The sequence below is a fragment of the Homalodisca vitripennis genome, chromosome 5 (assembly GCF_021130785.1).
Source record: "Homalodisca vitripennis isolate AUS2020 chromosome 5, UT_GWSS_2.1, whole genome shotgun sequence".
NCBI classification, from domain to species: domain Eukaryota; kingdom Metazoa; phylum Arthropoda; class Insecta; order Hemiptera; family Cicadellidae; genus Homalodisca; species Homalodisca vitripennis.
This window is the reverse complement of record NC_060211.1, coordinates 87,186,769-87,201,877: the sequence shown is the minus strand read 5'-3', so window position 1 is coordinate 87,201,877 and position 15,109 is coordinate 87,186,769. Positions and strand designations below refer to the sequence as shown.

The 15,109-nt window shown below is 34.6% G+C and overlaps 1 protein-coding gene across 1 annotated transcript in view; it reads right to left on the bottom strand.

The window, feature by feature from the left end:
* Positions 1 to 15,109, bottom strand: part of LOC124362472 — a 113,614-nt gene that overhangs the window by 63,680 nt on the left and 34,825 nt on the right. The window lies entirely within an intron of this gene.

The following is a 15,109-nucleotide window of genomic DNA, read 5'->3' as shown; positions in this document are numbered from 1 at the left end:
GGCGAAACCTCGGTACTTTCATAGACTGCGGTGTAGAAAGCCGATCTGCGGAGATGAGATGACAGAGAAAGTCAAGGACATACCGATATTGTCGTGAGGGAACCGGCGACCTTTGGTGCAGAAACGTTGCTGACGTGAGATGCGGTAAAGACCTCGGAATATTGCCTCATCGTGGATCTGCCAATTGATTTGTGTTATTTGCGTTTGGATTACTGCACTATACCATATCTGGGTTAATTAGTCATAGTTATGCGTAAGGCTTGGGTGACTGCGGATATTTCTTCTATATGAAGAAACTATTACAACACTGAGTTTCTTATATACAAGTAGAACAATATTTAATGCCTCATTTTATTTTCCTAATGGAAAGAGTATAGTTTCATCACATTTTAGCATCTAAAAAATTATTAATCTTTTGGAAGTTCGAAGCATGACTGCAGGATAAAAACAGAAATTCATAATAACACCAAAACAACAATCGTTATCGACAGAGACTTTTTAGCTTAGTCTTTTTGGTAATTTGGTGCTACGTGGGTCCCACATTCAACGACCGTAGGTGTACTACTCTTTACACCTTTGTAAAGGTGCCAAGATCCCGTTGTAGTGATGATGTGATGAGCACTGAAGTGATATAAATTTATGATTTGCTATAGTTTACAAACCGAATTATAAGACTAAGCAATGGTCATTAATGGCAGGCCCTAATACGTTTTAGTCGATCTCAACTCAAGGTTACACCTTCATCCTTCATTTTAAACTCTATAATTACACGACGAATTAATTCATTATTAATTACTAACTCTCAAGCTGGTAATTTAGCTGAGCTATAAATACGAATTCTAAGGTACTTTATCTTCGTATTACAAGAATCTTAGTAAACGATAGTTATTCAAAATTTATGTTACTATTTTACTAAAAAGTAGCATCATTTATCTTAAATCGATAACCTCTCAAAAATGTTTGTCTTAATTAATGGTGTAAAATTATGGAAGGGAAGCTATTAATTATTAACAATTGAAGATTTAACCACAGATCTATAATCAATTGATAAATTAACTCGTCCTAATCACATATGCCGGATTGAATAATAAATCTCTCTTTCGCGTACAAATGACAATATACCTAAGCGAAATTCCTTTTGAATATGGCTGGAGACCTAGAATAATTTATTGGTTGATTTATGCCAGAAAACAGCAGGGCCAGCTGTACATCTAGAGTTAATAATTCTATGCTACACGTGGATAACGATTTGTCTACTTCAACGAGAAGGAAGAGCCAGTGGGTCTTCGAGACCAATGGAATATCAAAATCACTTGTTATCAATATACCACTAGGGATGGATGTTAATTGTATTGTTACAGCCATTACAGTAATAATAAAACTTGTTATAATTCCAGATTATAATAATTGTGTAGTACTGAAAAGCCATCCGAAACTCTTGAATCCTGCGCTATGGGCGAGTTTATGTTTGGATTTATTGTCTTTTGATCTAGATCAAAAGACAATAAATCCAAAGTACATGATACTGATTGAATATACCTTTGTACAAGTTCACTAAAACAAACTTAAGGACTTTATTGAAATGTACAATACCGTGTTACGTACGAATGTAATTCTTTTGTATCATCTTTTTCTTCCTCGATCCACTTTCAAAGTTGTATATTTATATGAAATAAATATATACATACGGACAAATAGATGAACCGCCTTTTTACTTTTCAGCCTAAAAACCTATGTACCAACACTTCTAGTCTCAGGGACCTTTCTATCAAGAGTTATCGCACAGACGGACATATTACTCTTCGACCTTTTGATTCCAAAACAGATAGCGATCTTCCTTGGACCAAGTAGCATCCATGTAAGTTTTACATCTCTAAGACCTTTATATCGAGAGTCTTCGACGGACGGTCGATCGTTACAGAAGGACGACATGATTTCAGTTAGGTCCTGTCAAGTCCTTTAGTAGTGGTCACTGTAGGGTCCACTAATACAAAGGATACACTCTCCTAAAATATATATCTGCTGTTTATATTGATTACCACTCCTCCAGCTATTTTAACCACCTAACTGATGTTTACCAAAATATTACAAGGTAGTATTGCAAGGAAAGGTCTGTTAAACAAGTTATACTTATTGAGATGAATTTTACTGAACCCTGAACAGTATTGTTCCACAAATAAATATTATTTGATCCAATAGCTTCGATGATTTTCATAACATAATGTTTACAACCAATTTCACAATAAAGAAATTCCAAATAATAAACCACATATTTAGCTATTTGCTACTAATAGGAATGAAAATTTGAATTTACAAAGCGGTCATCCATTCACTTTTGTGAAATATAAAAGGATAAACCGACATATTAAAACAAATAATATCTTATTAAGATCAATTAATTATTTAGTAAACCCCTCTCTCCTTAGTAGTTAAAAGTGAAAAGCATTTAAATCACATTATAGGCCCAAAACTATCTAACTTTTAAGGGGGTCTACGAAATTGTAATAGAGAAAAATCTAACATTTTTCGTTTTTTAACCTCTTTGTCTTCTTACTGTTATATATAACTTATTTTATGCTCGCCTGTCTTTCGTTTATTTAAAAATCTTTTGGGTATTCTAAAGTATTCTAAAGTCGGTGTATCAAGAACTTTCATACAGACGGACAGACAGATATACTTACAGATTTTGACTCTTTGATACCAAAATCAACGAGCGATCTTCTTTGGGCGAAGCAAGAGGTACCGCAGACAGATGGACAGTGATATGATTTTATTGAGCCCAATATAAAATATAAACACCCTGCATTAATTAGGTCAATCAATTCAGACATATCAAATATATACCCTTCGTTCAGTTATTAACAGGCAAGTGTCATACATCATATTCATATGCAATACCCGTACACGACCTTGGCCCAGTAGTGGGCGGTTTACACTGTTCTACTTATGAGCATAAATATACTGGCTACCGACCAGTCCAGCGGCTTTCAGCTTTGCTCCCATTCATCCATAATCATGTACCGCTAGAACCGCCGCGCCGCGCTCTTTCAGTGCTGCCAACCTGACATCTGCGGATAACTACGCGTCTCGTACTTTCTGCTGTGGCGCTTAACATGTTCTGAGAGTTGTCGAGCAAGTTTTATGAGAGGAAATTGATTGCGAGTATCCACCACAGGAGAGAGTGGCACTGCCTGTTTTTACAGATAGAAACAGATAATTAATGTTGCCATGTACCAACATAATTCCATCCCTGTATGAGATCAGAACAAGGATCGTGTATGATTGCTGGAACATTTGCCAAACAACTTTAAATTCAATAATTAAATACTTTAAATATTTCAATCTCACGTTGATGCATCAGGTGGTAAACAGAAACTGCTAGTAATACATATCCGCTGAGTTGAAGGGGAGGGGGTGCTATGTCGTGATTGGGCGAAGATTGACCAATGAATATGAAACCAGAACAGAAATCAGTATCTCTTCTTTATCACAAGCTGCCATCTTTTTCATAATATGGTGCTATCTTCTACATTGGTTATTTCCTTTCTTGATTGGGGTGTTCTGCTAAATGTTTTGTGATATACGTAAAAGTAAGATCTTCAAAATCAATGTTAATAATTTAATGTACGAATAATATACAATCATCAAAGTTTACCGGTTTATACAAATCAAAATACTACTAACACAATTAAAAGCTTTGGAATATTTCAGTCTCGCTGAAGGGAGGCATCTTTAGTCACACTTTTTTTAATTTAACCTAGCAGTTAAACTAACTGCATATTTAGCAAGTGATAAACTATGTTTATAAAGGTGGCTGCAGACTGCTACCTCTATAATGTTTGGTTGAAGCTCAAACAAGCAACGCCGCAACGGTTATATGATTTCTTTCTCAGGTTTCTAATCTGATGTTATCTTTTCAATAGAAATGATTTCCATCCATAATTATTTCCTGTTGTTATACTTGAATATTAGTACTTGGTTTAGTTAATATTGCACAAACAAACTTGTGCAATATTAACAACCAAACTTTTAATATACTTATGAACATAGTTTTATGCGTAAAAAAGCATCGACCAAAACAAAGAGGAATATTCACCATAACAGAACATAATTATAAAACCAAACATGCTTAGAATAAGATTAAACAAAATTACTAGCAATATTTCATGTTCCATTACATTTTTTTTTACAGATATATTCACATATTTGATTGCAAAACGGTATAAGAACCAATTTTCAACAATTGTTGCAGCACATTATGTTGTTAATTGTTTAATGTCGACTAAGAAAGGTGCAGTTATAGTCGTTTATAAAAAATCGTTTAGTGTCACTGTAACGTGTTAACGTGTTATAAATATTTGACTCAAATTTTAGAAGTACGTAACCATAAATTGATTTAATTTTTGTCTACATATTCAATCAGTCTATTTCGTGTTCCGTCCATGGATATAAAAAGTTAATATCTACACAAGTTGGTGAACATATTAGGAACAGTCAGGAACAGTTAGGCGAAACGTAGTTACAATACTAAAAGAAGGTCAGCACAATTAAAAAAAAAACAAAAGTTCTTATATAAATGTATATATATATACATATACATGTATATACAGAACACCCACATCAAATCCACGGTTTCAAACACAATCTAAACACTAAACATAAACGCAAAAGCAGGTGAAATGCAGATGTATATGAATAGCTACATAATTTTCCTAGTTTTTTTATAATGTCTATAATTTTAGAACCCTCGATTACTAAATCATACGAAAGAACAGATATTATCAAACAGGTCCGGTTTCTCTTCCTGCAAATAATATTTTATCTAAGCACGATCAAAGGAAATACCCGTGCATACAGATTTAAATATTTTCTTTTGGTCATATTAGAGTAGCGTTAAGCAAAAGAAAAACTAAAAACTTGAATGTTCTAGAATTTGTACTGTGAGCTGTAAATGCTGAGTCAGTTGTAGACCCTGGAGTAACTAGGATGGAACGGCGAGTCTGGGCGAATGACGAACGGCCTGGCGGGCACCACGAGCGTACGTGCGTACATTCGCAGTTCCAATCCTAGTTCTCTATTGCAGGAAGAAAACTCTTTTCACAGTTGCTAATATTGCATTTTTTTCGCCGCTGTGTCCACTAGTAATCTTCAAGTTCGCTAACTAATGTGTGTACAAAGTCTACACTTATGTAAACCAATGTCCCTAATTTTTCATTATAAAATTTAATTTCCCGTATTACGAAGATCAAATGAAGATATATTGACACAAATCAGTCTAAAAGAAAACATCCCTAAGAAACAGAAGTTGTGGAGTTATGTAACAAAGAGTGTTTTATTTATTTATTTTTTTTTTTTGAGGGGCGAAAACGCTGCGGTTATCATCGCCCTCAAGAAAAATTGGCACCTGCTCGTATTTGGTGGTGTCAATTTGGTAAACAAAGATTACATTCTAGATAACACAAATATAAATAGGAATCACGACAAGTAGGTGCGTAAATAATTTAAAATAACCTTAAAACTGGATAACAATAAATGTAACAAGGGAAAGACTGTAGAAAGGTCTTAACCCATATAGAGGCTAAAAGATAACTAGAAAATAAATAAGGACAAGGAACATAACGTTAATTAAATAAACTGTAAAAACTTAACAAATTTTACTGCCACGAAGGTAGCTGTAAAGGAGCTAAATTGGCAGCTGTCATGATAATGATAAATAAAAATTAAATAACAAAATTAATAAATATTAACATCAATCGATAGTCGGAATAAATAAGTTTAGCACGATACTATATTTTATTAATCAGCGACGTTGCATTCAGAAAACATATGTCTTTGAGTTTCCGTCTCGTCATCACAGAAACAAAAACTGTAACAAAATCAATAAATATTGTTTTCTCTAATTTGCAACAATTCTACATTCAATCATATGCAAATTAATATGTTAGTAATAATACCTGACATTAAAACTGCTTGTAGTTTATTACTGCAAGACGTTTTTCCAAGACTTGATTATGAGTATTAGCCTACAATGAGCTTTAATTATTCAAAATATAGAAATGTATTTGTGTCTCATGCTAATATAGATTATTACATAATGAGAAATCTTGACAGATTTGTCGAAATAGTTTTTGAAGTATTGATTCGCATTTTGAGATTTTAGAATAAAATTACTTGTTTTAAAAATAAGAATAAGGTACAGTTTTAAATTACTCATGGCAATAGACATATCTGGATGTAACAGAGAAGGAATCTTTTTAGATCAGTTATGATTCAAAGAAAACCCGATTAAAAATTGTGAGGAATTTGTGTTAGTTCAGCCAATGTAGGCTATATCCTAAACATGTTTTACAATTAAGAGCAGTTTACTTTAAAGCGAAGCATCATTAACACAAACAGTTAATCTACAAATGCAAGCGTTCCTGTGATGAGAATCCAAACTTTCTTCTCGGAAAGTAACACCAAATGGGCAAATTAAACGCATTCGGAGAAATTTCCGTATGAGGAGAAAACTGCACGAGAAGTATAAAGTACTTCCTTGAAGCAACGTAGCACGGACATATACCACAATGTTCGCCTCCCGGGAGTCTGCAGCGTATCGGAGCAGGTTGTTAGGAGAAGAGGTGCAAAGCTCAGAAAGCATGACAACAGCGGGCAGCCTATTAATGCTTCTGTTAGCCACGTCTGCGAGCTCGAGTGAGAAAGTAGGCGATGCAGAAGACTTTCAGTTTCAGACTCTGGCACCTGTAAATTCTTGAAGACATCATTGTCTGATTCAAATGTTGATCAATGTAAAATATATTCCAGGAGCATCCAGATGAAATCAGAGCTCCTAGATACGTCTGATCGTATAAATCTGATCTTAGCATGAGATTTAGAACAGGCTGGAGATATATTTCTCCTTACAAATCCTCCGGAACTATTTGGAAATTCCCAGCTTATACAGTATCTTGAAACTTTTGGAAAACAATTTTCCCCGTCACCATACAGAGGACTAAAACTATCATGACCTTACTCAATCACACATAAAACAATTGTGTAGTGTGTAATTATATTGTGTAATTGTGTATAGTGCTAGATGGTGGATATGAAGTAGATTTTTCCATAGTTACAACTCATCTCCGATAGACTAATGGTATCAAACAATCTGATAAGATTGTGATTTAAATTCAGGCATTCCTGTTTTTATTTTGAGAGCTGTAAGAAATCTTATTACCTGTGATTTCAGTAAATAGATTATTTTAATGTTGTCAAAACGTCTGTAGTTTGCCCTCATAATATTAAAAAGAGACTTTATAAGGAATTATATAACCCATGTGTTGATTATTTGAAAAAGCAAACTCAAATAAAGTTTCAATTTTCAGGGAAATTCGCTAAAGTATGGAAAGAATGGAGAAGTAGTTTCAACACTAAGCAACTATATAAAAAGTATAATTTTTACTTTGAAAAATGCCACAGGAAAACTAATTGTCTTATTTATAAATAAAATACTTTGATGATTGTTTTGAGATCCCTCCAGCATAAGAAAAATAAAAACAGCCCGGATTGTTATAGCTACCACATATTGTAATCGTATGAAGTACACTTTTTTCAATATTTCTGAGCGTTTCAGTCACAAATTCTGAAACTCTGTATTGTTTCACGTAACTTATAATAAGGTTTGCCAAATAATTTGAGTTGCATCATATTATGGTTTTTAATATATATCCTATAAGAAATATAACAAAATCTGCCATTGTTATTTGTTACAACAGATTCACAAAATTTAGAAAAATTGCATCTGCCCTCTTCTTCATTTGCTAAACATTTTTAAGATAACCACCAGAAACTTTCCAAAGTCAATACTAGCAACAAAAAAATCTGTACGTCAAATACATGAACGTATAATTGCAAAATTGTGCGTAAAGGGTTTTACAAGGTTTTTACGTTTATGTTTTTACAAGCAAGTTTTTATTGTCAACCTTTTTTATTTTTATTTAGTGTGTTTTATCTGAGTTTATTATTCTATGTCAATGAAATTTCTAAAAGCTTTTGATCGATTTCAGGTCATTTTGATATTATCTGACAAAATTAATATTCGTTATTAACAAACAAGATGGGAGTACGTCAACCTATCTGTCATTTAACAGGATTCGCTGGAGTTGTATAAAAGTTCAAATCTATAGCTGTATGTTTTAACATGTGACATGTTAAAATGTCATATGATTCTCAGCTTGTTTAAAATTTATACATTCCGCGATTTTCTCGTTGCCATCATTGTTATCCATGAGACGAGACATGCAACATCATGGAACTCGATGATTTACATGTAGAAATGAAGCTTCATGGAACATTTCAAGTCAGTTAGTTTGTTCTCGAGATACTGAGCGGACAGAGAGACAGAAATGAAAGTTTTCTAGCTTCTCGAATAGTGATTCGCTAACTCTCAGCCAATTATTGAATCGCAATTAAAATCCATGGTAATATGAATCCTGCGGTTTCACCTCTCCTAATGTCTCCGTGGTCGGCGAATGTTACCGGAGCGGCTAGCCGCCAAGCGGTGGCAAGTAGCTCAGCCGGACAGCCGCATGCCGGTCTAACAACCGCCTCGGGCCTGCTTCGGGCTAATTGCCCCTCTCTCGACTCGGCCTCAAATTAAATACGCTTTACTCCCTGATTTGTTGTCATTATATGCCTGAGCCCGATAGTAGCCCCTGGACCTGCGGACACGCTGCCGACGAGATGGGATAAACGCTCAATTATACGATTTCCGAGAAATAGATGTGAGAAAAATCCATGACTACTGATTAATCAATCATTAAGTTACTGGACAGGTTGAATTTTATATAGCTGTTAAGTAAACATCAGCGGCGTATTCAGAAATACGCCGAAGATACGTAATGAAATATTATGACAAATTTATAATTCTATTTCATCACTAGCATTTCTCATTTGTTTAGTTATGAGAATTAAACAAATTTACATAGAGCAAAGGGCAGACCATCTGTGCAATAATTCTTAATATAAATGTCCAAGAATCTTGGAAATAGTAAATAAGTTCGTGTTGGTCCAAGGAAATATCCTATTGATTTTGGGTTCAGTAAAGCAAAGGGCAGTCCGTCTGTGCGATAACTCTTAATGGAAATGTCCAAGAATCTTTAAAATAGTAAATAAGTTCGTGTTGGTCCAAGGAAATATCCTATTGATTTTGGGTTCAGTAAAGCAAAGGGCAGTCCGTCTGTGCGATAACTCTTAATGGAAATGTCCAAGAATCTTTAAAATAGTAAATAAGTTCGTGTTGGTCCAAGGAAATATCTTGATTTTGGGTTCAGTAAAGCAAAGGGCAGTCCCTCTGTGCGATAACTCTTAATGGAAATGTCCAAGAATCTTTAAAATAGTAAATAAGTTTCGTGTTGGTCCAAGGAAATATCCTATTGATTTTGGGTTCAGTAAAGCAAAGGGCAGTCCCTCTGTGCGATAACTCTTAACGGAAATGTCCAAGAATCTTTAAAATAGTAAATAAGTTCGTGTTGGTCCAAGGAAATATCCTTTTGATTTTGGGTTCAGTAAAGCAAAGGGCAGTCCGTCTGTGCGATAACTCTTAATAGAAATGTCCAAGAATCTTGAAAATGATAAATAAGTTCGTGTTGGTCCAAGGAAGAACCCCATTGATTTTGGGTTCAATAGAGCAAAGGGCAGTCCGTCCGTCCGGCCGTCTGTGCCATAACTCTGGATAGTGAGGTTCGAGACACCTGAAACCATAGGTTCATCTTAATCCAAGATAGACTAGTATTACGAGGTTAAATGGACCGTCCGTCTGTAGGATAACTCTTTCGATACGTTCTGTGGGCAATCATACTTCGATACTCTTTGTATCAGTTTATTAAAAACGAAGTATAAAACGTGCAATTGAGCTGTGCTGTGCATACGACGGTAGTTTCGTTGATATACCGTTGACATATAAACTCGATCGCAGTTTAGTATAGTCAGTCATTGAAGGTGAAAATGACGTAATAGTTCCAAATTTTTTCGGATTACATGGGTTTACTTGAAAATTTGAATACTACCTCATCTTACCCTCAACTTCAAAAGCTATATTGTCTCCATGTGCGCTTTTGCAATTTTGGGTAAAAACTGCCCTTGCATAAAAAAGATTATAAAAGTCCAAATTTACTCATCTAAAAGATTTTTTTCTTCAGGAGGAAATGCGTTACGCACCTAGGGTCTCCGCTTTAGAGCTCCCCGTGTGTGGGACTCCCTTTTCTTCTCTTTCTCTACGATCCCTAGGTTTACCCACTAAAACCTCCTGAGCTTCATCTACTGGAACTGGGATCATAAAGGCATTACTTCACTCCAGCAGGGTCTCAGCAGTATGACATATACTACTCTTCTCTTCTAGTCTATAAAAGATGTAATTCATGTTCAAATATGATGAAAGTGCCTTTCAAGTTTTGTAATATAATGTACGAAATTCAATTACTTTCCTACACTTACAAAACCTTAAAAACTACCCCTTAATGTCCGAATGTAGCGAAAGCAGTATGTAGTGCTGTATTCACAATGTATTACATTGTTTTTTTTTTTTTTTTTTTTTTATTTATTATAAAACTTATTACTCATGTATTAGTTCAACGTCTGCTTTGAGAATATACATTGCATGTGTTAAACTTAAAAATTTTCATTACAGCTAGAGCTCGGTTCTAAAGTATTTCCCAAAACAAACGCTACTAATATAAAAAATGTGGAAAATTTGTTCATTAATTAACTTTAACCAACGAAAAGTAACAGATAGAGGCACAGGCTGAGCATTATAGATTCATTATTAGCTGAGCTTTAGCGAAGGTTATCACTCGTTGGACTTCAATTTCATTTCTGCCTGTCTGTCTATCTGTCTGTTCGTCAACACGTTATCTCGAAAATGATCGTACCTATAGATTTGAAATTTTGCATGAAGATTCATGTATACTATTTCAGCAGCACTGAGTTCATGATGGTGCATTGTTGCTCCATGGGATTTGGCTGAGCGTTAGCAAGTATTTTTACATTGGTCAATGGGTAATCATGATGACAACGAGAAAAAAAGCAGAATAAGTAAATTTGTGAACAAACCGAGCACAATTAAATGAGATTTTAACAATTGACACATTACTACATGTAGATTATTGAAACAATAAAAGAAAAGAATATAGAGTAAATGTTAAAGTTTGGTGATAAGACCTGATTTCAGCGCAATCTTGCATTGTAGTACTTTCCCTACCTCCCCCATACACTACACTACTATGAAACCTAACTTATTGAACAAAAATACGAATGTACCATGTGGCAAGTCATCTCGAGAAGTATCATATGCATAATTTAAATCTATCTTGATGCTTAATTTCAACCTAGAGAAGGATGAGTTATATGATAGTGCATATCCAAATATGGAATTTGCCTGAACGTCTTTAAATCACTTAGTAAGCTGATACATTTCTGTTTTGACCATTGAGGGGATATAAAACGTTCTTTTGTGTATTATTTTATTTTCTATCTAACCGCAGGACACCTCAAGAGTGAAATGAGCTATAGACTTGAAATTGTGTATGCAACCTCAGCAAAGTATATTATGCGACCACGTGTTGTGGCGTACCTTGTTAAGTATGTGACGAGGAAATGGTAGAAGAATATTTTATGTTTAAACTTGATAAGGTTCATATTGTTTTACCAATTCCTCAAAGTTTTCGGTTAATATTTTTCAAATATCCTGTTGATCTAATATATAATATTATAAAAGACCAGTTCATCTACTCCGGATGACTAATGGACTTTTCTGTAAGCTCGCTATAACCACGTACTTAACATGGACGTTTTTTACGAAACGATTAGTAAATCAGTATAACGCTTCTCGAACTATCGATATTTTTGAATATCGGATGTGACATTTTAATAATGAATGGTCACGTATATATGGATATTTCAAAATGTTGGGTACATCTTATTACTTGGTGGATTGCTATTGAATAGCACGAGTAAAACTAAGAATATTATCAAAAACTAATACGAGTAGGCCTACAATACACGATGTGAGATGAGGTCTTGAAGATCGATAATTAACATCGAAATCGTGGCCACCTGTATCGAGGCACACGAGTATCGAGTGGTAGAGTGGAGGAACGGTGATGGGTGGGCCGGACCCAGGCCACCGGTTACAAAATTCTTGTAGCCTCGGGCGGAGCGTGAACCCGAGACCTCTGGATTGGAATAGGTTTACGGCAACGGCAGGTATAATTGATGTAAACACCAGATTGCCCGTGTGGAGGCGAGCACTCCGAGTGGCCCTTCTAAGATTGGAAATGCCAGGGTAGCCACCCACCGCCGCGAAGTGGCGGCCACTTTTGAATTTATCGGATATGAGCATATGTGATATAAGATAGCTTGTGTTATGCTGAAGTAATGAACCGTACGATAAGTGCAATGTGAAGTAATGTACGATCTTACAAGGTCACTGGAGAATAAGTAACAGTCGCTAACTTTGCTCATTATTTAAGATGTTGTAATTCAACATGTAGGGAATACAAAATGATGCTCCACAAGTATATTCCTTACAGACCATTTTGTAATGAAACCCTCCAAAAAGGAGTGAAGTGGTAACTCAAAACACGCGGTAATATGATTTTAGAAAATTTCTCTTTCCCTGTTTTAGCTATTAATATCTGATTTTAGTTTTATGAGTTAATTTTCGTACAAGAATGAACAATTCGTTTTACACCCATCTTTAAATTGCCAACATTTCGTATAGATGGCAGTGGTAATCAAAGGTTTTGTATATGTCGCTGCAGTCTACATTTCAATAAACCTTTTTAAATCCATTAAAGGGAACACATTTTCCTTAACCTAGTCACACACGCCTACATACTCCGAAGTCTTTCCTCCATGTACCCTCATAAAGCCCTCTCTGAAGATTATCACTTACCACTACTAAACTATTCGTATTACTTATTAGAATTATATATATATATATATAATATAGTTTACTTCTATTTATACCTTTTTTTTTCAGATTTATGTTTACTTCACTGCTGAGCACACCTGTTTATCAACAGTTAATTATTACAGATTGTTTATAAAATATTTTTATTATTTTTTTATAAGGTTTTCTTCCTAGTTTGTTAGATATTATAGTGTACTTAACATATTATATAATGTGAATATTATATAATGCTAGTGTTAGAAGTTCATTATTTACTTCATAAACACCATTAATGGTTTTGTTAATTTTTCCGCTGAATAATTTAAGGTTATATTTTAGTTTTCGTGTAAAGTTTTTAAAGTTAGCGTTTTACATTTTTTACTATATTAAGTTCGTTTCAGTATGATATACATTTTCTCCCGTTGGATATAAATATGAGTTTCATTGATATTTGCTGTATTGTTTATTGATATATATATATATATATATATATATATATATATATATATATATATATAATTTTGATATATCTAACATGTAAAAGTTATTAGTATACCTCCTTACTGTACATAAAAGATGTGTTTTGGTAGTAATATTAATCGGAACTCTTTAAGTAAACTTGTAACGAGATTTGAATTAAGTGTCAAACGAATAAAATTTGTAATAGTTTAATATCAGTAATGCCAATACATCTGATTGTCGAGTTCCACTTACAAAACAAAATAAATAGCACTCAAAGATGTAAAAAGGTAATAGATGGAACACAACAACTGTAACAGTTTTCATAAAGTTACAAACTTAAAATTTACATCTTTAGTGCCAATCAATCTTTCTTCTACTTCTTTTAACGGTCATGTAATAAAATGGAATTCAGATAACCGTTCAGAAAACGGTAAACGGTACAGAATATTTTACATTCTTCAATAAATGCATCCGTAAAACGAGGACCAGTCTCGTTGATCAAGCCTGTAATTATCTTGGGCGTGGCTTTCATACATAAGGCCGACAACATCCACTTTGCCTGAACACGATATGTGTTGTAGCCACTGCCTGAATCTGAATGGGACTCATTAACCCTTCATCTCTTGCAATTTGAGGACCGCGTATCCTTGAACTTATTTTTGTTTTGCAGAGTCCAGAACATTATTACTTAAACTATCAGCAAGCAGCAACCACCCAAGTTATATTACAATTTGAGGACCGCGTATCCTTGAACTTGTTTTTGTTTTGCAGAGTCCAGAACATTATTACTTAAACTATCAGCAAGCAGCAACCACCCAAGTTATATTACAATTTGAGGACCGCGTATCCTTGAACTTGTTTTTGTTTTGCAGAGTCCAGAAAATTATTACTTAAACTATCAGCAAGCAGCAACCACCCAAGTTATATTACAATTTGAGGACCGCGTATCCTTGAACTTGTTTTTGTTTTGCAGAGTCCAGAACATTATTACTTAAACTATCAGCAAGCAGCAACCACCCAAGTTATATTACAATTTGAGGACCGCGTATCCTTCCATTGAGATTACTACATTTCCTCTTTTTCTGATCACTACACTATCACAATTCAGATGATCATTTCATAGGGATTGAATTGTGGCTTGAAACTGGAAACAGGAGAAGATTATGAAGAAGATAAATTTATGAAGGAAGGGTATCTTAAATAATGTTTTTTCCTGTCCGTTAATACCCTAGATGTATTACTGAACCAACCCCAGGCTGGAGAGAAGGGCGGATAACCAACGATGACGTCACAGTCAGAGATGCCAACTCGTGGTTCTCACGACACCTCAAGGTTCCGCCGTGGAACTGCAACTCTGGCTCAAGTCATTTATGATAATGACCGGTTGTGTGAGTAATATTCACGGATCAGAGTTCTCTGTCACTCCTGGAATGAGCTCAGCTGACTTGTTGCGAAACGTTTGCCTTATTTGCGGATTTGTAATGGAGGTGGAGTAAATCGTGTTAATAATGTTCACATTCCAAAGCTTTCTTCCCTCAAACTTTTGTGGATATAAAGATAAGACTAACTGACTCATTCATCAACTCCCAGCAAAAACCATTAAATTTGGTACATAATGTCCCTAGAGGCGCTCAAATAAAGGATCAGTCCCACCTTAGGGTTCGAAATACTCAATATTCAATTGTAAAACATAGCTGTATCGATGAGTCTCGATATCTTGGT